Raw genomic sequence first — 24,378 nt, 5'->3', positions numbered from 1 at the left:
AAAAAGAATCATGGAAAGAAAATTAAAACAAAGAAAAATGACTATCTGTCAAGGTTGCTCAGATGGAAGAGTCTCAGGAATAATCCTACCTTGAAGTCAAGTCCAACTCTTGATTTAAGCAATATAAGGACCTTCATCATCACCACAATCATTAGGACTCCTAATTGTCACTACAAATAAATTCCCCCAAGCATAAACAACGATGTCTCAACAAACTACAGAAATAACTAAAGTTTTAGTGCTAAAAGTTTCAAATGCTTAACACAAATCACCACTACAAGACCAAAATTCATTACATACATGGAGGCATTGAATAATAGAGGAAATAGGGTAGTTAAATGTAAGAAACAACCAACAAAAACATCTATGCAAAGAGCTCTTCATAGGAAGTGTAGTATCAAAGTCATCACTCTAGTGGTGATCAGTGTTGCTAGGCTTGATTTTTATCTTACTCTTGGGAACGATGGTACAAAGGTTGCTAGGCTAGATCTTTGGTTTTTCATTAATTGCTTCAATCAGTTCTAGATTCTCCACAACTTCTTTCATTGATGGCCTTTCTTTGGGGTCATGATGAAGACATCTTAGAGCAAGTTGAGCCATTTGTGTAGCAGCTCTGGAAGGATATTTCCCTTCAAACCGGGAGTCCATTACGCCTTTCAACTTCCTTCTGTTATATAATCGTGGTTTGATCCAGTCAACCAGATTATGTTGCCCGGTTGGACGTTTTGGGTCAAATACCCGCAAGCCTGTTAGCATTTCAACCAATACAATGCCAAAACCATACACGTCGCTCTTTACATACAGATGTCCTGTTAAATAAGCATGATGTCAATAACACGACACCATTTATTTAGTTATGGCCAAGCTCAAGTGGCTTTAGATCATGCAAAGGCCAGAACTTCGATTCTGATCAACATTTAGCCTTAGAAAAGATGAAGCTCAAAAAGGTTCAGGGGGGTTACCTGTCGTAATATACTCAGGAGCAGCATAGCCATATGTGCCCATAATTCGTGTTGTCACATGGGAATTACGCTCAGAGGGGCCTAATTTTGCCAGACCAAAGTCTGATATCTTGGCATTATAGGACTGCAGAAAAGGACCACAAATGAAAAAAATATGTTAGAATCCGTTTAGGGGTTCATAATCCTTTATATATCACGTGATATTAATCTGTTGATTGCACATAACTTACCGCATCAAGCAATATATTCGCTGTCTTGAAGTCCCTATAAATTACTTGTTTTCCTGCCGTGTGTAAGAATTCCAGGCCCCGAGCTGCTCCCACTAAAATCTTAAGCCGTATGCCCCATGGAAGTGACTGAACATCTGATCCCCCTGCACTAGTCAAAGCATTTGGTGTAGAGTGAACCAATTAAATGAATTCAACTGACTAGTATGTTAGCACATTTGCATTAATTCACACACACACACACACAGACTTACTTCTAAAAAGGTGGTTGTCCAAGCTACCCTTTTGCATGAATTCATAGACAAGGAGCAGCTCTTCACCCTCCCGACAGTATCCCAGCAACTTAATAAGGTTAGGATGAGAAAGCCTTCCTAGGAAATTCACTTCAGACTGCAGAAATAAACGAAAAAACAAATACATGACAGCATTTAGAAGAACTTCTATAAATTCCACTTAGGAAATCTAGAAATATGAGGAATAGTTTCACTTCTCATACTACAATAATATTATAAGAACGTGGACAATAGAGAAGAGCTAAATCTAGAAAATTTAGGCATACATGAAAAGAAGAAATAATTAAATTCTAGTCTATGATTCTGAGATTGAATACATGACAAGTATTCCGTATTGAGCTATGAAAGGCAAATTAAAAGCACCCAAGATCAAATAAGTAAAATGACAGACTGAGTACAGTTGAACTACCTTCCACGCTTCAAATCCTTGCATGCTATCTGAACTCAACTTCTTGACACCAATGACCATTCCACTTCCGTTCTTAGATGTCGCCCTCTCATCAAGCCGACCCTTGTAAACTTTCCCGAAAGATCCTTCTCCCAACACTCTATCAGCTCCGAAATTTCTAGTTGCGGCTTTCAATTCTGCAAATGTGAAGATTCTCAAATTGTGGGTGGGCAAGATCTGCCCAGTTGGATATACCTCATCCCCACCACTTGCCACTGAGAATGAATACTCCAGGCCAGCCACCACTTCAGCCATTGTAAGCCGTTCATTTGGATTATTGTGCAAGCATTTGGTGGCAATTTCGGCAAACACCTTCAAGCAAGGAGGTGATATTTGCTCCCTCATGCTGGGATCAACTATTCGATCAAGTGTTCCCTCTCTGATGCAATGTTTGGCCCATTGTGCTAGACTATGTTGCTCCTCTTCAAGTCTTACATCAACCGCCGGCCTCCCACAAAGCACTTCAAACAATACCACACCAAAGGCGTACACGTCGGATTTCTTTGTCAGCCTACAAGTGAAGAAATACTCTGGATCAAAGTACCCAAATGTACCTTTAACGGCAGTGCTAATGTGGGTTTGTGACTGGCCTGCATTGTCCATTTTAGACAACCCAAAGTCAGAAATCTTAGCTTCCCAATTTTTATCCAACAGTATGTTTGAGCTTTTCACGTCGCGGTGTATGACTCCATGATGGGTGTCCCTACTGGTATGAAGGTAGGCCAATCCACGTGCGGCACCAATGCAGATGATGAGCCGTTGTTCCCAAGAGAGAGGAGGATTGACATCACCCTTTCTTCTAGTTTGGTAGAGATGATCAGCAAGACTCCCATTGTCCATATATTCATAGACTAGGAGCATCTCCTGGGAGTCTTCATAGTAGCCTATCAAAGAGACGAGATGATCGTGCCGGATTGTCGAAAGGGTCTCAATCTCCATCCAGAACTCAACAAACCCTTGTTTGGACTCCGATTTCAACCGCTTTATGGCAACAGTCTTGGTTCCATTATCGATAAGCCCTTTGTACACATTACCAAATCCGCCTTTCCCTATGATGAATTCATCACCAAAGTTATTGGTCGCTAACTGGATCTCTGCAAATGAGAAACGTCTGCACACTCCCTCCTTTGACAGTGTTGATGATGATAAGTTCTTTTCTCCAGAGTTTGATCCCCAAGTATTTAACTGGTAAACTATGATATTCAAGAGGGTGAGTATTAGTATCACACCTGTTGTAATTACATTGTGGCTTCCAAAAGCTAAAACCAATTTTCCATGCAGGGGTTGGGACCGGCAAGAATGTGCTGTTGGCGCGGGGTTGGGACCGGCAAGAATGTTGTCCGGGTTGGCCAACTTAAATATTTCTATACCGTTTAGGATTGGATCAGCATCTGAGTCATGCTGGGGCTGCAAAGCTACAATGAGATTATGCTTGCCCTCGAATTTGTTTCCTTCTATTTTCACCACATAGTCCCTGTATAGTGCAACCCCGTACCCACCACTCCACTTCACTACATCTGCATTAGTCTCAGCAATCTGATTGTTTATGAAGATAGAAAACTCCCTTGGGCTGCCGCTCTCAGTGGTCTTGGATTCAAGCTCACAGAAATGGAGCCTAACCAGGTACCTGAATCCCAAATCCACAGGTAATTTCCATGTTAAATTATGCATCTGATCTGCTACTTTGTTTTGACCCATTGACCAAGATGTTCTGTATACTTTCATTGGTGCAGTGTAGGTGGGTATGTTAGCATACTTGATCACAGCCTTTGTGGTACTGGTAACTGATAATACACCTGATTGTAACAAGTAATTCTTGTCCTCGGACCACACACGGTACATGTCCAAATCTTCTTCGACTGACAAAATGGATCTCCCTCCAACATTTAAGCGGTAAACCATCTCTAGTGCAGTGCTGTTATCAATGTAGTATCGAAACTTGTTGCCAACGACACGAGCACCCAAATCATCACCGGGAGAGTAATAAAGACCAGTGGGCATGGAGACGACCTCAATTCCATTGATAAAAGCATAAACATCATCATCAGTTGCACTACTTGTAGACGGAGAGAATGTTATGCTAAAAACTTGATTTTGTTCAATGTTGACGCAAAATTCTTTAGCAAAATATTTTACACCCAGAGCATCAGCAGCAAGGGAAGCGCTGAAGTTGTCAAGAAGGGTGTAAGGACCAGCTTTAACAGTGAAAAGGGCTTTTGATCTATCGAAGCCATGGTATGAAGCTGGAAGAAAGTGCAGGCGAATGAATTTCTGACCCGGTCTTAATTGAAATGTGTAAGTGAATTGAGAACGAGAGATCCTAGCAGTCATGTAGGGAACAAGGTCAACGAAAAGTGATTGGTGGATGGTTTTTGAGCTCGTTGATTTGCCTTTGAGTACTTGTGATGAAGTAAATTTAGAATTGGTGAACTCTCCAATCCATTCCCGGCCATCAAAAGCAAATGAGTTTCCAGTAGAGCCGCAGTTCAGGGCGAAATCATCCAAGGGGCGATAAGGGGAAATAGAGTTACTGCTGACTATAAATCTAAGATGGTACTGGAAGAAGAGGTAGATGGTGGTAATGGTTGCAAGTAGAGGAAGCTTCATTTTTTTTCTTTTTTTTTTTGGGAATCTGGACAGAAGCAAAGAGGATGAGCAAAAACTAAAATCTGCCAAACAAAAAAGAGCTTGTAGATATTGATAATGATTCCAAGCAGAGGAAGCTTCATTTTTTTAATTTTTTAATTTTTTTTTTGGGAATCCGGACAGAAACAAGAGGATGAGCGAAAACTAATCGATGGGAAAGAGATAAGGCCATCGGCAAACAGTTTTGTTAGGATTTGCATTAGTGTGGGGCTGACAATTAGGTGGCTTCACATAAAAAAAGCTTGCAATTGCAACAGCCAAAATTAGTCGTCCCATTTCATTTTCTTTTCTTTCTTTTTCTCTTCTGGAGTGGTTGATCCATACATTTTCTTTTCTTTCTTTTTCTCTTCTGGAGTGGTTGATCCATAAATATATTGTTAAAATTGCTATTACCATATTATACAAATACAATAGTCAAATATTGCAGCCAATTACATCAGCTTAATTGCTCATGCGGGTGGCAAAAATTTGTGCATACCCAACCATACACGTTAGCATCTAAGTAGGGTCCACATGAAGGATGTGCTAAAAACCTTTTAAGCTAAGATATGCTTTTATTAGTAAATTTTTTAAATACAGATGAATGAAGAAGAGAGCATTAGAATTGTTCGTTTTTGTTGTTTTCCTCTTCATTAATCAGTAAGTGCAAACATATTGACCAATGGAGTTGTGGCTCGGCCACTTTTACCCTGTGACAGCGATAGCCTGAATTAATTAATTTACGCAGGGGATAGAATCTCTGTTTAATAATTGGGTTCATAATCGAAGCAAGAAAAAGGCTTATTTGAATTAAATTGGTAGTATGAAAGAATATAAATAGATTATATCGACCTGGTCTCTTTTCTTCTCTCAATTTTCTACCTTCTCCTATTTTTTTTTTTTTAATCCCACCCAATCTAAGCAGAGAAGAGAGTGATGGAAGAGAACACAGAGAGAGAGAGAGAGAGATACACACGGTGTAGAAACGCGCGGGTTATTCCTAATGTGGAGCAAAAATAATGTGACAAGTGTCCCTAAAATAGAAAATAAAAAAATATATATATAAAAAATTGAATGCTTGCCAAGTCAACCCAAAAGGATGCAAATCAACTCTTAATTTAACTCTCCCTCTCTCAAACTACTTCGCTAAAACCCTAATCTATTAATACCAGAAGTTTTAACTTTAATTTATGTTTCATGGTTTAATGTGTAATCCTTATGTATACGTATCAATTGTTTTTATCTAAAGTACACCAAATTATATAAAATCTGATTGACATAGTTTGATAGATGACTTGTTGATTGCAGGATAGATTGTTATTACTTATTTCTTGTCTTCTTTTTCTTTTGGCGGAAAACAAATACCTATGTATTATTACATTTATAGTTTTTCTTTGTATTTATCATCCAAAACTTTGTTTGTATCTTATAATATTATTTTATTTAAGAATTTTAGCTTTTTTATTTTTATTTTTTACTAGATCCCCTTCTGATTCACTCCCTGGACAAAAAGAGAAACCAAAGTAGCCTGAGAGAAAGGGGGACAGAGAGTTAGATTTGGATCATATTGGGTTTAATCTGGATAATCTCTCAAATCTTTTAATTTTTATTATTTTATATTATAGGGACATGCGTTCCACTAATTTTGCGCTATATCAGGGGTAAGCATGAATTTTTTATTCACCGGTGAGTAGGCAAGTATTGTCCTTGAAAATATAGGAATTTATACCGGCTATAATAAATAGTATGAGGGCTTCTTGTACTTTATCTTTTTTTGTCTTAAAATCTCAGTGAATGGTTGTATATGCTTAGACTGATTTCTTCTTTTATCTCATTGAATGGTCATACATGCTTAGATTGATTTATTCATTCTTAGATAATAGTGTGAATATATTGATTTATTTCTAAATAGAATTTGACTATGTTGATGAATGCATGCCAAAATGTAAAAATAAATAAATAAATAAAAGTGCCCTCCACTTCTTTATCTCTAGCACTATTAACCAATCAAATGTATTCGGTCAAAAAATTTTGCCTAACGCTTTGGCCCAAATATTATTACTCTTTCACAGCGAAAAATGATTTTAAGGCCAATCAGTTAGGTAGAATTCTGTTAGGCGCTGAATGTTATACATTTAAACTCCTTTTCTTGCATGTTTTATTCTCTTAATAGTAGTTTATTTATGATTTTACATTGTTTTATTATTTTTACTTATTTCATGGCTTTAATTGTAAAATATAATTATACTTAGAAAATTGTCCAAAAAAGCCATAAGTTGATGAGAATGGAAAGAAGAAGAAAAGGAAAATTCCTTCTCCAAAAGGAAACTTTCGCCAAAGTTGGTAACTTGAATCCGTATTTGTAATCTAGTTGTATCTCTCTTATCAAGTGTCAAAATAGCTATATTGTTGCGAAGGTAAAAATAAAGGTAATTAAAAAAAAAAAAAAAATTGATATTTGAGTTGTCCCTTACTTTGGAAGAAAAACAATTTAATAGCTAATTAAAGAATATTATTTATATTTTAATTACTAATCAAAATGGATTCGAGGTTTTATGAGTTTAATAACTCTCTCCAAGATTAAATGAAGGATTTTTTTTTTTTTTCAAAACTAGGACCATTTGTCATGACAAATTTTACCGCTTAATTTCTCAGGCTATTTTAAAATTGGGCAAACTATAATATACTCCTTTGAGATTTGATTTAATTGTAACTAAATTTGAGGTTTGTTATTTTTTTGCAAAGACATCCCTCTATCAGATTTTATGTAAAATTTACTTATTTACCCTAGCTTCCTATTATACACTTGAAATGATTTTTATCTTAAAAATAACAAATGACCCTTTTACCCAAAAGAATATTCTTCTTTCTTTTCTTTTTATTTATTTTTTTTCAATATTCCCTTAATCTTCTCTGTTACTCTGCACTATCACGGTTGCCACCAAGCACAACCATTGAAGCAGATGGAGCATCGCGAGTTCACATCGGAGACAATCACCATCCTCCGACCACACCTCCACCTCTCACCACCAACCAAGAACACCACCATCGTTGATCAATTCTGAACTAATACCACCATCACCGATCCATCTTAACCCAACACCACCACCATCATCGATCCATTGTCCATGACGCTCAGGGAAATGGAACTTGACTCATAAACGCTCTCCTGAAATTCACTGGACGATGTTGTTCTCATACTCGATTCCATCGCCAAAAAATAGCAGTGATTGGAAATTCCAATTCACCAAATTTTGAGACGCAAAACCAGCTTGTGATTTTCTATAATTGGTGCCTAACAAGTCACTCCCTCTGCAATTTGTCACTTCAAACACACTTGGATTCAATCCAAGACCCTAATTGGTCCAACCCAATCGAATCAAACCCTAAACTCGTATGCAACATAGACGACGACAACGATGCCGAATAAATCAACTTTGAAGTCTCCTTCCAATCCACCTTCCTATCACAAAACACAATTCGAGCATCTCTAAATGCCGGCAAAAACTTATCCTTCGCAAATTTCTCTTTGGAAGCCTGGACACAGATCGCCATTTCACGCTCTTCGCATTTTTTTTTTTTTAGGTAAAAACGCTCTTCGCATTTGGCTCTATCCGTAAAGTCCATTTTCGATCTACCCAATACAGTTTTCCACCACGGGCTTACACTTGCTCGATGCGCTGATGGCGCAGCCGATTCCGGCACCGACCTCGCATTGTGTGGTGATATGGGATTCGCAAGCTTTGTATGCGGAGAACCAAGATTGGGCGTTCTTGAATGCCAGGACGAAAATTCCGGTAGATGGGTCGTCCGGTAAACCGGCGGCGAGAGGTCCTCGGAGAAGAGGGACTGGAGAGTCGAAGTTAACGATGGTCGATGAAGGTGAATAGTCGTTGAGATCAGTTGGTTGAGTATCCATATTTTAGGGTTTTAGAGAGCTTGGATTCTCTCGTCATTGTGTGGTTCATATTGTCGTTCAGTTATTAAAAGTGTGCAAAATTCATTATTTGATTTGGATTTTACGTATCGATTTAGCAGAGAAGTGACGGCGGCAGTGAAGCGGTGAAGGTGCGCTGGAGAGAGAGAGAATGGTCTGTGGTGTGGTTTAAGGGTAGTTTGGTCCACTCAACATGAATTTTATGGTCAATTGTTTACCTTACAAGAGTAACAACGTCTTTCTACATTGTTAATGATAAATTTTTTAATAAAAAATATTATTTTTTGTATGGATGGAGGTCATCGCAAAATGAAGAAAATCTCAGGAGTCACATTATAATAAAATGACAAATTTCAGATTTAGTTACAATTAGTTTAAATTTCGGAAAAGTCATTGCAGTTTATCCTTTAAAATTTCGCACCAGTACCACAAAAAGAAAAGAAAAGAGAACACTCTAGCCCTAATTCCAGCCAAACGTCTACTATGTCTGCAATTCACGGTCATTTCTCTCACCCCGCCGACCTACGATCGTCGTCACCACCGGTAAGAGCCTCATCTTTTCTATTTCTCATGGTTTTCGCTCTTTCTCACGGACAAGGCAGTATTACAGTTCACAGAAATTCAAATTTGCAATCATTAACCTAATCTTTGAATTTTTTTTACTGTGACATAAACTAGCACAAAGCATATTAGCAAAACCCTGAAAGCATGATTTAGGTCCTATTTTTGATATAGAGTGGAAGTTTAGGTTGTCTCCCTTTTTGGGCTTGACCTAGTAATAAAATTCTTCTATCCCTTTTTATTTTATTTTTCCTCTTTAAGACTTTAATATATAACATCACTCAAAATATCACAACTAGAAGGTTTTACTTGCAACTATGTTACCTATTGTAGGAAAGGCCATAGTCAAATAGACTTTAGACTGCATAAATACTCTATATAGTTTAGCTCTAGTTGAATTCTGAGTGCAGATTTTAGGACATGCTTGTGGTAAATTGCTGGAGACAATTTTTTATTTTATTTTTTTTTTATTATTATTTTTTATCTGTATTATCGTACACTGCTGGTATAATATAAAGCATTGCTATATAGTGGTATTCCTTAGTTAATGGGCCATTGTTTGTTTGAATGGAGTCCTTATACCCTTTTGCAGCACTAAATTTTTTTGGCAAATTTTAAAGGTGAACAGATTCTCTGAGTATTGGATGAAAATGGGTTCCAAATTTGCTTTTGGTTTTTGTTCCTCACGTTTTTGAATTAAGTTCTTCTATTAGTTCTTTTTCTTTTTTTTTTTCTTTTTTTTTGCTTGTTTGTTCATATACATCTCTTATTCTTTTTTTGCCTTTTTGTTTTTCATGTTTTATTTTATTTTTTTATTTATTTTTATTTTAGCAAAACACATATGGTATAATTATGGAAGTGAAAATATAGGACTATAACAAAAAACAGAATTACAAGCATGTTTTCCTCTCTTTTTGTGGACTAACTATACTTCGAATATGTTCATTTTTTTTTGGCTAGCTTTGGCAAGACCGCAAGTATGTTATACACTACATTTAGCTTTAAGAAGCTAAGGGAGGAATAGTTGCATGGCCTGCCAAGTTTGTTAGAAGAACTTAGTCGTACTTGTTTTCAGAGGTAATTGTTTAATATTATATATGTGAATTTATATGTTTATGAATGATATAAATATAATTTTTACGTGTTTATGCATGTCTTATTTGGAAGCTGCAATTTTCAATGCTGTTAGATTTAGACTACTTAGGCTGGATAGAGTTTAAACTTGCCCCTTCTAATATTTGGCTCAAGGTTGTATGGAATATCCATGATTATGATCTTGGCTGAAATTCTGATGTTTTGAAATTGATGCTTTATGTTTGTTTGCATTTAGAAAATATGCCTGCTGGTGGAAGAATAGTGTTGTCTTGCATTTTTGTTTCTGTTGGAATATTGTTTCCTGCTGGTTGTTATTTTCTATAGCCCAGTTTGTCTTTGTCCTTTAAATAGCCCAGTTGCAATCATAGTTTCTGCTGCTTGGTTTTACATTGTTGCCCTCTTAGTTTTTGTTGCCTGCCTCGCTTTGCTTGCCTTCCATTTTCTCTCAACTTCTTCCTTCCCCTTTTTTCACACCTTAGCCTTTTTGCTCTACTTGATCCTTTAGATGATCATACCTAATAAATTGTATATGGCACATCTTGTAAATAAGAGATAGGTGGAGGAAAATAATGTCTACATTCAAATTGTGCGACATATAGTTGACCCAAATTCTTAAATGGTAGGAGAAATATTTCTAAATGGATGATTAAGCTCAATCTAGGACTGACTTTAATGGATGATTATGCTCAACATAGGGTCAACATTGTTGACAATGAACTCGCATTTATAAAGGATAGAATATAATGAGAATTTTTATGCTTGATTGGCTACAATGCTTATTTTCCCATTCTTTCAACCCAAAACCTAAAATTCTAATGTACTCTAATTGCAATCCTTTAGAGCGTGAAAGTACATGCATAGTAAATAGTGTGTGATGTGAAAAATATCCTCAACGTTACAAGATGTGGAATACCCCTTGTCTCTAGTTGAACACTTCACTATGCATGTACATTAGCTTAAAGAAGACGAAAAACCTTGTGTCTCCAATTTCAAAAGAATGCTAAAAGATCTTCTATTTGGTTATTAGTTTGTCTTCTTTATTGCATATTCTTATCATAAGGCAAAAGAGAAAAGACATGAATTTTATTTAAATATTAATGTCTTTTCATTTGATTTTGTTATGCTGTATGCATGCTGCACAAATTCCGTCTCCCCTCATTCCCTTGCCTTTTTTTTTTTTTCTTTCCATAATTAATTCCCTTGCTTTTATTTTAGTATTGTTTTGTTGAGTGCTTTTATATCAGTTGGTTTGCAATAACTCTTTGAAATTTAATTTAGTGGGAATAGGAGTAGAAATTCTGTAAAGTAATTAAAGAAAGATTTGACAACTAAAAATTAACATAAAGCATCACTATCTTATTGCAAATGTACAACCAGCTAAATAAAATTGGGCTATCTAAAATAACATCTTCCATCTGGTTACACATCTGGTTTAGGTGATATTTCTTTTTTTTAATGCTTTAATGTAATTACTTTTTCTTAATTTTTTCATGTTATTTTATCCATTTATGTTACATTTGTTAGTTTTTCTTATTGTTAAATCATATTTTTTGCCTTAGAGCTTACAAGTAGTCGAAAAGTCATCAGCATACAATTTCCAAACAACCTCATTTAAAGACTAACAATTTCCCAAGTTATAAAAATTTATTTTCAAGACAGTGACTAAACTACCTAATCTTTGAAAAATACCAACTCTCTGCTGTGTTCATTAATTTAAGCCATTGCATCAATGCATTTTATCCACTTCAATAAAACTTTGTTCGTCTTTTTGTGATTTGTTTTCCTGTAAATATGTGATATTAATTGTTTTCTGTCTCCCTCTGAATTAAGGCCAGCAAAAATGGAGTTGAAAGAAGATAAACCATAGAATTAAACTCCCACTGAGGCTTTAGATGTCTTATACGAATATCTGCAAAGAATTTTATATTTGATTCTATTAAAACATCTTTACAAGTCTGTTTGCATAGAAGCTTCTAAATCTCTTATTTTCAACAGTACTCTTTAATATGTTTAATTGTTTAGTATTCAAGGCAGTTATAAGAATTATTTTTTATAATTTTATTTATTTAATTATTATTATAATAATTATTTTTATATACAAAAAAAACCAGGTATACTACTTTGAACATCAGGGCAAGCTTTTGACATTTGTTCTTTTGTTTTTTGGGTTGAACTATCAAATATTTCACTTTCTCAATTTTCCATCTTTAACTTAATCCTTCATCTACAGTGCTGTTAGTATGGATCTCTCCCTTAAGCATCATCATGTACTCACATTTATGTTATAGGTGCGTTATGTTCAGATTTTAGGATTGTCTTATACTTCTCACCGTCTCAATACAGATTATGATTCATATTGTTCTTACCAGAGCAAATATATCAGATAACCTAACAGTGTAAGATCACTCATAAACATATTTATTTTTGCAATGAAACTGAAAATAACTCACGCGGACATACATGCTGTTACCAAACTGTTTGCAGTTATGGTTTTAGTAAATCTGGACTTAATTGACTATGTTATTTGCGTCGGTAACTGTTTATCGTGCTTGTTTTGTTTTGTATTTTCCAGCTGAGAGCTTAGAGGAAAGTTGCAGTTGTATGATTGTCTCGATGTATCGACCGAAGTTTTCAACCTCAACTTACTTTCTAGCATTTGTCAAATATAATGTGATTCTCTTCTGGTCTGTATAAAAAATGTTTAGTGTTTCATCGTTGAACATTCTCATTATTTATTATGAATTTTCAGCAAGTAAAGTAAAGAATTATGAATCCTGTAGCAATGTTTTTCATTTTAGTGTATTGGTTTGTGCTGCTCTTTAAAGCTCTCATTGTGAAGTCCTCTAGATTTCAACTTCATCAATTTACAGCCTGTATCTTTCTGAGAACCAAAATTTGAATTGGAAATTGGGTTTACCTGAGCTGCTGGATAAACTTCAGGGACGGCGACCGTGGCCGGAAAAGATGAAGATGCACCTACATCAAGCATGGGTTTTGTATCAATGGGGGATAAATAGAGGGTGAGTCAACCGTGTACTGCAGTTTTGCTTCAGCTTCGGCAAAGAGATTTTTGTGACAGTAGGAGAGGTCTTCAACTAGCTCTTGGCTAACTCGGAGCATAGGTCAGAAATTGTTTTCCTCAGTTCTTTCCTCATCTCCTCTGCTCTTCCATATTTTTCTTGAGCCCATTCAAGTTTTTCAGTTAGAGCATCTCCAATGTAAAATGCTATATTTCCATGCCAAATCGATATTTTGAGAGGTGCTACAGTGTCAAAATTCTACATTTTTGCAATTATGCTCCAATGATGCATTTCATTCAAAATGCTATTTTTTGACACAATTATCATTCCATGTTTTGAGAGCCCATTGGAGTGCTTTATTTTCATTCTAGCAATTTTTGACAATCTCAAAATATGAGAGGTCTTTTGAGAGAGCTCATTGGTGTGCCTATTTTCAACCACTTGCTATATTTTGGATTAATTTGGTCAATATAAGTTAACACAAAAAAAGAATCATGGAAAGAAAATTAAAACAAAGAACAATGACTATCTGTCAAGGTTGCTCAGATGGAAGAGTCTCAGGAATAATCCTACCTTGAAGTCAAGTCCAACTCTTGATTTAAGCAATATAAGGACCTTCATCATCACCACGACCATTAGGGCTCCTAATTGTCACTACAAATAAATTCCCCCAAGCATAAACAACAATGCCTCAACAAACTACAGAAATAACTAAAGTTTTAGTGCTAAAAGTTTCAAATGCTTACCACAAATCACCACTACAAGAACAAAATTCATTACATACATGGAGGCATTGAATAATAGAGGAAATAGGGGAGTTAAATGTAAGAAACAACCAACAAAAACATCTATGCAAAGAGCTCTTCATAGGAAGTGTAGTATCAAAGTCATCACTCTAGTGGTGATCAGTGTTGCTAGGCTTGATTTTTATCTTACTCTTGGGAACGATGGTACAAAGGTTGCTAGGCTAGATCTTTGGTTTTTCATTAATTGCTTCAATCAGTTCTAGATTCTCCACAACTTCTTTCATTGATGGCCTTTCTTTGGGGTCATGATGAAGACATCTTAGAGCAAGTTGAGCCATTTGTGTAGCAGCTCTGGAAGGATATTTCCCTTCAAACCGGGAGTCCATTACGCCCTTCAACTTCCTTCTGTTACATAATCGTGGTTTAATCCAGTCAACCAGACTATGTTGCCCAGTTGGACGTTTTGGGTCAATTGCCCGCAAGCCTGTTAGCATTTCAACCAATACAACGCCAAAACCATACACGTCGCTCTTTACATACAGATGTCCTGTTAAATAAGCATGATGTCAGTAATATGACACCATTTATTTAGTTATGGCCAAGCTCAAGTGGCTTTAGATCATGCAAAGGGCAGAACTTCGATTCTGATCAACTTTAGCCTTAGAAAAGATGAAGCTCAAAAAGGTTCAGGGGGGTTACCTGTCGCAATATACTCAGGAGCAGCATAGCCATATGTGCCCATAATTCGTGTTGTCACATGGGAATTACTCTCAGAGGGGCCTAATTTTGCCAGACCAAAGTCTGCTAACTTGGCATTATAGGACTGCAAAAAACAACAAATGAAGAAAATGTTAGAATCAGTTTAGGGGTTCATAATCCTTTATTATATATCATGTGATACTAATCTGTTGATTGCACATAACTTACCGCATCAAGCAATATATTCGCTGTCTTGAAGTCCCTATAAATTACTTGTTTTCCTGCCGTGTGTAAGAATTCCAGGCCCCGAGCTGCTCCCACTAAAATCTTAAGCCGTATGCCCCATGGAAGTGACTGAACATCTGATCCCCCTGCACTAGTCAAAGCATTTGGTGTAGAGTGAACCAATTAAATGAATTCAACTGACTAGTATGTTAGCACATTTGCATTAATTCACACACGCACACACACAGACTTACTTCTAAAAAGGTGGTTGTCCAAGTTACCCTTTTGCATGAATTCATAGACAAGGAGCAGCTCTTCACCCTCCCGACAGTATCCCAGCAACTTAATAAGGTTAGGATGAGAAAGCCTTCCTAGGAAATTCACTTCAGACTGCAGAAATAGACGAAAAAACAAATACATGACAGCATTTAGAAGAACTTCTATAAATTCCACTTAGGAAATCTAGAAATATGAGGAATAGTTTCACTTCTCATACTACAATAATATTATAAGAACGTGGACAATAGAGAAGAGCTAAATCTAGAAAATTTAGGCATACATGAAAAGAAGAAATAATTAAATTCTAGTCTATGATTCTGAGATTGAATACATGACAAGTATTCCGTATTGAGCTATGAAAGGCAAATTAAAAGCACCCAAGATCAAATAAGTAAAATGACAGACTGAGTACAGTTGAACTACCTTCCACTCTTCAAATCCTTGCATGCTATCTGAACTCAACATCTTGACAGCAATGACCATTCCACTTCCGTTCTTAGATGTCGCCCTCTCATCAAGCCGACCCTTGTAAACTTTCCCGAAACATCCTTCTCCCAACACTGTATCAGCTCCGAAATTTCTAGTTGCGGCTTTCAATTCTGCAAATGTGAAGATTCTCAAATTGTGGGTGGGCAAGATCTGCCCAGTTGGATATACCTCATCCCCACCACTTGCCACTGAGAATGAATACTCCAGGCCAGCCACCACTCCAGCCATTGTAAGCCGTTCATTTGGATTATTGTGCAAGCATTTGGTGGCAATTTCGGCAAACACCTTCAAGCAAGAAGGCGATATTTGCTCCCTCACGCTGGGATCAACTATTCGATCAAGTGTTCCCTCTCTGATGCAATGTTTGGCCCATTGTGCTAGACTATGTTGCTCCTCTTCAAGTCTTACATCAACCGCCGGCCTCCCACAAAGCACTTCAAACAATACCACACCAAAGGCGTAAACGTCGGATTTCTTTGTCAGCCTACAAGTGAAGAAATACTCTGGATCAAAGTACCCAAATGTACCTTTAACGGCAGTGCTAATGTGGGTTTGTGACTGGCCTGCATTGTCCATTTTAGACAACCCAAAGTCAGAAATCTTAGCTTCCCAATTTTTATCCAACAGTATGTTTGAGCTTTTCACGTCGCGGTGTATGACTCCATGATGGGCGTCCCTACTGGTATGAAGGTAGGCCAATCCACGTGCGGCACCAATGCAGATGATGAGCCGTTGTTCCCAAGAGAGAGGAGAATTGACATCACCCTTTCTTCTAGCTTGGTAGAGATGATCAGCAAGACTCCCATTGTCCATATATTCATAGACTAGGAGCATCTCCTGGGAGTCTTCATAGTAGCCTATCAAAGAGACGAGATGATCGTGCCGGATTGTCGAAAGGGTCTCAATTTCCATCCAGAACTCAACAAACCCTTGTTTGGACTCCGATTTCAACCGCTTTATGGCAACAGTCTTGGCTCCATTATTGATAAGGCCTTTGTACACATTACCAAATCCGCCTTTCCCTATGATGAATTCATCACCAAAGTTATTGGTCGCTAACTGGATCTCTGCAAACGAGAAACGTCTGCACACTCCCTCCTTTGACAGTGTTGATGATGATAAGTTCTTTTCTCCAGAGTTTGATCCCCAAGTATTTAACTGGTAAACTATGATATTCAAGAGAGTGAGTATTAGTATCACACCTGTTGTAATTACATTGTGGCTTCCGAAAGCTAAAACCAATTTTCCATGCAGGGGTTGGGACCGGCAAGAATGTGCTGTTGGCGCGGGGTTGGGACCGGCAAGAATGTTGTCCGGGTTGGCCAACTTAAATGTTTCTATACCGTTTAGGATTGGATCAGCATCTGAGTCATGCTGGGGCTGCAAAGCTACAATGAGATTATGCTTGCCCTCGAATTTGTTTCCTTCTATTTTCACCACATAGTCCCTGTATAGTGCAACCCCGTACCCACCACTCCACTTCACTACATCTGCATTAGTCTCAGCAATCTGATTGTTTATGAAGATAGAAAACTCCCTTGGGCTGCCGCTCTCAGTGGTCGTGGATTCAAGCTCACAGAAATGGAGCCTAACCAGGTACCTGAATCCCAAATCCACAGGTAATTTCCATGTTAAATTATGCATCTGATCTGCTACTTTGTTTTGACCCATTGACCAAGATGTTCTGTATACTTTCATTGGTGCAGTGTAGGTGGGTATGTTAGCATACTTGATCACAGCCTTTGTGGTACTGGTAACTGATAATACACCTGATTGTATCATGTAATTCTTGTCCTCGGACCAAACACGGTACATATCCAAATCTTCTTCGACTGACAAAATGGATCTCCCTCCAACATTTAAGCGGTAAACCATCTCTAGTGCAGTGCTGTTATCAATATAGTATCGAAACTTGTTGCCAACGACACGAGCACCCAAATCATCATCGGGAGAGTAATAAAGACCAGTGGGCATGGAGACGACCTCAATTCCATTGATAAAAGCATAAACATCATCATCAGTTGCACTACTTGTAGACGGAGAGAATGTTATGCTAAAAACTTGATTTTGTTCAATGTTGACGCAAAATTCTTTAGCAAAATATTTTACACCCAGAGCATCAGCAGCAAGGGAAGCGCTGAAGTTGTCAAGAAGGGTGTAAGGACCAGCTTTAACAGTGAAAAGGGCTTTTGATCTATCGAAGCCATGGTATGAAGCTGGAAGAAAGTGCAGGCGAATGAATTTCTGACCCGGTCTTAATTGAAATGTGTAAGTGAATTGAGAACGAGAGATCCTAGCAGTCATGTAGGGAACGAGTTCAACGAAAAGTGATTGGTGGATGGTTTTTGAGCTCGTTGATTTGCCTTTGAGTACTTGTGATGAAGTAAATTTAGAATTGGTGATATCTCCAATCCATTCCCGGCCATCAAAAGCAAATGAGTTGCCAGTAGAGCCGCAGTTAAGGGCGAAATCATCCAAGGGGCGATATGGGGAAACAGAGTTACTGCTGACTATAAATCTAAGGTGGTACTGGAAGAAGAGGTAGATGGTGATAATGGTTGCAAGTAGAGGAAGCTTCATTTTTTTTCTTTCTTTTTTTTGGGAATCTGGACAGAAGCAAAGAGGATGAGCAAAAACTAATTGATCGGATAAGGCCATCGGAATGGCGCTAAAAGCCAGTCATATACAAATTCAATGGTCAAATATTACAGCCAACTACTGCTTAATTGCTGATGTGCGTGGCAAAAATTTGTGCATAGCCAACCTTACGAGGTAGCATCTTAATAGGGTCCACGCGGTAGCACCATCTTAATAGGGTCCACATGAAGGATGTGCTAAAAAAATTCCTTTCATAGTTGCATCTAAGGGCATTTTAGAATTTTTATTAAAAAATTTGGTCAAAATTGACTATCAGAAGACAATTTGCTCCAAATATTGAAAATATAGAAATTTATACAAACATAATAAAAAGAATGAGGGCTTCTTGTACTTTATCTGTTTTTTTGTCTTAAAATCTCAGTGAATGGTTGTATATGCTTAGACTGATTTCTTCATTCATCTCAGTGAATGGTCGTATATGCTTAGATTGATTTCTTCATTCTTAGATAATAGTGTGAATATACTGGTTTATTTCTGAATGGAATTTGACTATGTTGATGAAGTGGGGTTTTTTTTTTTTTTTTTTTTTTTTTTTTTTTTTTTCTTGTCTTTTTCAATTATCATTTATTTCATTCTCTTAATGTTGCATTTGGTATGCAGTAATGTGAGAATGGAATGGGAGTGAAATGATGATTCTCATTCTAACGTTTGATTACAAATATAAAACGTGTAAGAATTGAATGATAATTATTCTAATTATCCTCCTATTCTAACAAACTATATTGAATATTGGTTGTCGTCAAAGTCTAACAAACTATTAAATTTTTTAAACCTAGGTTAGGCTTCACATTGAAAAATTGAGTTGATCTGCTGTTTGTCTCATGCTATTCCTATCAATATAAAGAATATGAATTAGAAAATAAATATATTGAATATTATAAATGACAGCACAAATGAAAAATAAGTATTGAATAAGGTATTTGTGGAGTATTTTTAGCACAAGACAACCTCATTGTAAAAATAATTATCCAAATATAAGAGGAATCAGGTTAAATTTCAATTAAAAAATAAAACGTTTGAAAGTTGTTCAACTCCTAAAAGACGTGATAGGAGTTGTTCAAACGTATAATAATTTTGTATGTTCTCATAATCATTTGCTAGTGTTGGCAAATTTCAATCAAAACCAGCATGTTGAGTTGTAATTTTGATTTTTAGTCTTTATTTGAGAACTTTATGTTTTAAAGATGAAGTTCATCAAATTGAAGCGTCGTCGCCGTAAAACACACTCTAGGATCAGGTAAGTGAATTGACGAGAGAGCAGTTGGTGCTGGAAGCATACTATTTTTTTGATAATCGTGGGTGTCTGGGCCAACTTATACGCACCTCAACTTATCCCATGAGGCTCTGAAGTTAACGACTGGGTAAGCCTCCAGTGGCCTGCGGAGACTCGTACTGGTGACCATTGGGGAACAAACCCAAGGCCTGACTAGCTGAGCTACTCCGCAGGGTTATTAAAAGCATACTATCTTAAAGACTAAATTACACTAATCTCCCCTCTGGAAAGGATAAGCTGTCTTTTTTTATAGTTAATTTCTAATAAACATTTAAAAAGAGTAGATACACAACAATACGTATTTATTTTTTATGGTCGCTATTGCAATACATACAGAACAAAACAAAGGAACCAGTGACATCAGAGAGAAGAATTCAGATGAAATTGGGAGAGGGGTTGAATTAGGGGATTCAGTTCTTAATATCAAATCTTTGTTGAAGTTATAAACCTAAACCCTGTTTAGTCACTGCCGTCATAGAAGCAAGAGAGTAGGGAAAAAGACTCCATGAGATCAAAATTCTGAGTTTTGACAATATGACTAACCCTAACCCCAGCACTAGCGTAACTGCTATATATATACACAAAACATAAGCTGATATATACTTCCAATTTGAGGGGTAAAAATTTTAGGAATAGAGATTTGAAAAATGAAAGGGATCGATACCCGAAACCTGAGAAGATGCAGAACTCTCAACCACAATGGCAACATTGCTTCTTTCTTATGGATCACAGTCCACCGATGGGTACATGATATACAAATTAGTTTTCCAACTTCTAACTATAGTGATCACTAGCATCACATTACAGAGAAAGCCATATAATGAAACTGACCCTGCAATCTCTTGCAAAAGGCACAACCTATACTTAATCCAACTAGGAAAGAAGGATGGTGGAACATTTAGGTTTAGTATCTACTATATATCCAAGTACGATTTCGAAGAGAACACTCATATGCTTAGTTAAATCAAGTTATATTTACAAGGTTCCCACTGTTTGGTTGCTGAGAAAATATGGAAAAGAAAATAAAATACAGCTTTACAGTCTCAATTATTACATTGAGACAAAACAAGAACACTCAACTTATAGCGTAATTAATTTGACAATTCAGCTTAGTTGACCTGAATCAACCTATTTGGCAGTATTATAATTTTTCTTTACGAAACACTTCAGAATCTTCATTTTTTTTTCCTCGGCAACCAAATGAAGGTTAGGTATATGGATTCAGAGTGTGTGTACCTGGTATGTGAAATCTTCAAGAATGCCTTCTTTTGCTGAGTGGTGATTGCAGTTTTCCTTTTCCTTTCTTTTTGTTTCTGGCGAAAAAAAACTAGAGTTGTTGATTTCTGTTTCGCTCTCTAGGATTCTCTGGGGTCCGTTCTTTTTGAAAGAGAGGGAAAGTGAGTTCCTGAAAATTATGGTGGAGAATGGCGTGAGGGAAGAGAGTGGGGGACTTCGCAGTAGTGAAAGAAATAGAAATTTTTTTTTTAAAAAAAACGAGTTGCCCTTTCTATTCTTTTGGGAGCAATACTTATTTACACCATACTCACCGTTGATGTAGAGCAATAATAGATCAACATATTTATCTTTAATTACCAAATCAAATGTGGTTAGTAGATACCCACTTATCACTGATTTGATTACCATCTACCATTTGGTAATTAAAATAAAATGTGTTTATTTATTATTGATCCACATTTACCGTTAGTATGGTGTAAATCTTCACTAGTAAGGACCTAAGTATTGTTCTTTTTTTGGTGTACCAAAATAAAAATCTCATTTTAAAAGTTAATGTATTATTTTTTTTTATTTTTAAGTGAATTATATAAAAAGCAAAAAAAATACCAAATCAAAATACAATTATAAAAAACTTTAAGTGAATTATATAAATTAAGGTTCTTGTTGATGCAAGATTTTGCGGCGACCCAAAACGACATCGTACCTGAAAGAGAAAGAGAAAGAGAAGGATGATTGGGAAGGCACCAATGTGATACCGGCCTAAGAGCCTCCAATGATCAAGTCAGTGCTAGATCAGGAGGATAGAAAGAAGGTGAAAGGATTTTCTTAGGGATTTATGTTGTACCTTTTCTGTTGACTTGAACCATATTGTTTATAAAGGTATCAAGTTGCATTAAAATGGGAGATTTATACAATTTACTTTTCCAACACAGATGAGGAACCTCTCCTCATCTTTATCCAAGATGCTGGAACTTAACCATCTTTATAAACTTCGTATGACGGTCAAACTTCCTAGATGAAAATTCCTTATCAATTGCCCCTCATTCTCGTGTTTGCATGTCAAACTTAGAGAATGTAAATATTTATGTCTTCAATTCTTCTCCATCCTGAATTAACAAATACTATGAAGAAATATTAAGTGATGATATACTTTTTAAACCAGTTCAACCAGTACAATAGTTAATAAATATTTTGTTTGCTGAATAAATGCACATAGGCTCATGTGGCCCATCTGGTTAGAACCTCTTACTAATATGCTAAGAGTCTAGGGTTTAAACCCTCCCCCTAGCACACGCTGCCATGTGGCTGAGTTAGAGGCTGCCACGTGGAAGCTCGTCAACCTAAGTGGTATGCTGCCACATGGTTACCCGAGAGGCTGCCACGTGACGGCTCGTCAACCAAAGTGGCACGCTGCTACGTGGCCGAGCTGGTGGAGGCTGCCACGTGGCAACTCCTCAACCCAAGTGAGAGGATGCCATGTGGCGAGGTGGCACGCTGCCATGATGCGAGGTCGAACTTGATGTGAGGTGGTTAGAGGAAAGCTGCCTAAAAGGCAGGAAGGACCTCAAACATGTGGCATGCTGACATGTGGCGGTGCACTTCTTTAAGAGGTGGATGGTGACACATGATCAAGGTGTTCTCTCTCAAAGATAAGATTGGCAGTATGCCTATTACCACTTTAATACGCGGCGTCGTCCCTTATAATACAAGGATGAGGATCACAGGATTCATTCAACCCAAACCTTTGTAATGCAAAGCACTTCAATGTCAATCCCTTCTAATACGGGGACGATAATTATCGGATTTATTTAGCCCGGACCCTTATAGTACAGGGTATTTAATGTTAATCCCTGATAACACTGGGACTAGAATTACGGGATTCATTTAGCCCGGACCCCTATATCACGGGATACTTAATATTAATCCCTTATAATACGGAGACGAGAATTACGGGATTCATTCAGCCCAGGCTCTTATAGTACATGACACTTTAATGTTAAAACAAATTGAAATTAAAGACAAACACCATATCAAAAGTTTGTGTAACTAAAATGTACTTAATTAAGATTCAAACTATTATCTAGTTGTAAAGCCAATTAAATATGAAAAATAAAGCTAAAAAACGATACGAAACTAGCACTATGCAACATAAAACTAAAAGTAATGCTAATGTCGGACTTCAACTCCACTATTAGTACTTTATAAGGTGTTCTGCGCTCCAAGGGTGATCCAGCTGTCTCCTTCGCAGGGTTTCTAACCAGTTGGTTCCCAATTAAGAGAAAGCATTCCTCATGGGGTTTTTCGTGCTAAGCTTGATTCTCCGCCACCAACGAATCCTCCTAAAATCACTCTTATTTCACGTTCTTCTCACGATCAATCATGTATCTGCGCAACTGTCCTCGGCGAATTAGGCTTTCTATCTGGTTCCTCAGGTCAAAGCACTCGTTTGTAGTGTGACTATAATCTCTATGAAACATGCAGTACTTATCCCTTGCCTTCCTTGTTGGATCTAATTTCAACTTGGCGGGCCACTTTAAAGTGAAATCATCATAGATTTGTAGGAGGATTTGACTGATTTGAGTGTTCAAGAGAGTAAAGTTGGTATAGCTATTATGCCCCCTGTGCCTATCGCTAGCATGTTTCCTAAACTTGGCGTCTCTCTCATCTTTGGAGTTGGCAGTCAGCCTCCTTTTGTCTCCTTTCTTATCATTGGCTTCCTTATTTTTTCGAGAATTCATGGCATCTTCAACGTTCATATGTTTTTGTGCCTTAATCAATAGTTCTGCCATAGTACCTGGTGGATCCTTTGACAGAGAAAACAAGAATTTGGAAAGTTGTAGCCCTCCCATGAAGGCTGTAAGGGCCACCTTGTCACCCACTTCAACAACCTGCAACATCTCGGTATTAAACCTGCTAATTAAATCACGCAACAGCTCCCTTTTCTCTTGTTTAACATTTAATATATAGGTAGGTGGTTTCCTATGTCTCCTTCCTAGAATATAATGCCCAATAAACTTCTTACTGAGCTTATCAAAATCGTGGATAGATCCCAGTTTCAATTTATTAAACCAAACCCGAGTTGACCCTTTAAAGGTGGTAGAGAAGGCCCTGCACATAATCTCATTTGTAATAGCTTGTAAGTTCTTGAGCGACTTAAAAGTTTCTAAGTGGTCAAGGGGGTCCCGAGTTCAGTTGAAACTCTTGAGATAAGGCATCTTAAACTTCTTGAGTAACGGTAGAGCCATAATCTGAGGGGTGAAAGGTAGACTGGTCTTTTGAACAAGGTCATCGACTACAATGGGCCCTTTTCCTTTTAAGGCTTGGGCTATCCTTTCCACTTTCAATTTAAGATCTTGGATCTATTGGTCCACATAGGTAGCCTCAGTATATATGCTCTTTGTCGATCTCCCGTTCTACTATGCTCTAATTTATTAGCATCGTCATTGCCTTCAGCACATACAACGGGGATTGCTAAGTATTGCATAATTGCTGCATTTTGTTGGACCAGTTGATTCATGCCTTGACTAAGGTTATGGATATGTTGTTCCAACGTTATGACACGTTCCCAGTCATTTAGAATACACCTAGGTGCGTTCTTATGACAG

General features: G+C 37.1%; 1 long non-coding RNA gene and 1 pseudogene across 4 annotated transcripts; one reads left to right on the top strand and one right to left on the bottom strand.

The window, feature by feature from the left end:
- LOC132296374 (uncharacterized) lies at positions 1-19,131 on the bottom strand (annotated as a pseudogene).
- On the top strand, positions 7,485-14,124 carry LOC132295258 (uncharacterized). Of its 4 annotated transcripts, none has more exons than XR_009478400.1 (4): positions 7,485-8,437; positions 8,594-9,035; positions 10,014-10,130; positions 12,721-12,986. It is a non-coding gene; the product is annotated as an uncharacterized LOC132295258 (long non-coding RNA). The 4 variants fall into 4 exon arrangements; XR_009478403.1 differs by adding an exon at positions 13,089-14,124 and having other exon boundaries at positions 7,496-9,035; positions 12,721-12,832; XR_009478401.1 differs by adding an exon at positions 13,019-14,124 and having other exon boundaries at positions 7,496-9,035; positions 12,721-12,832.
- Positions 19,132-24,378: the final 5,247 nt, after the last annotated feature.

This window comes from Cornus florida, unplaced genomic scaffold, assembly GCF_030987335.1.
Source record: "Cornus florida cultivar Cherokee Brave unplaced genomic scaffold, ASM3098733v1 CherokeeBrave_3.0.0_Hap2_Chr02, whole genome shotgun sequence".
Taxonomy (NCBI): domain Eukaryota; kingdom Viridiplantae; phylum Streptophyta; class Magnoliopsida; order Cornales; family Cornaceae; genus Cornus; species Cornus florida.
This window is presented reverse-complemented; position numbering and strand designations above follow the sequence as displayed.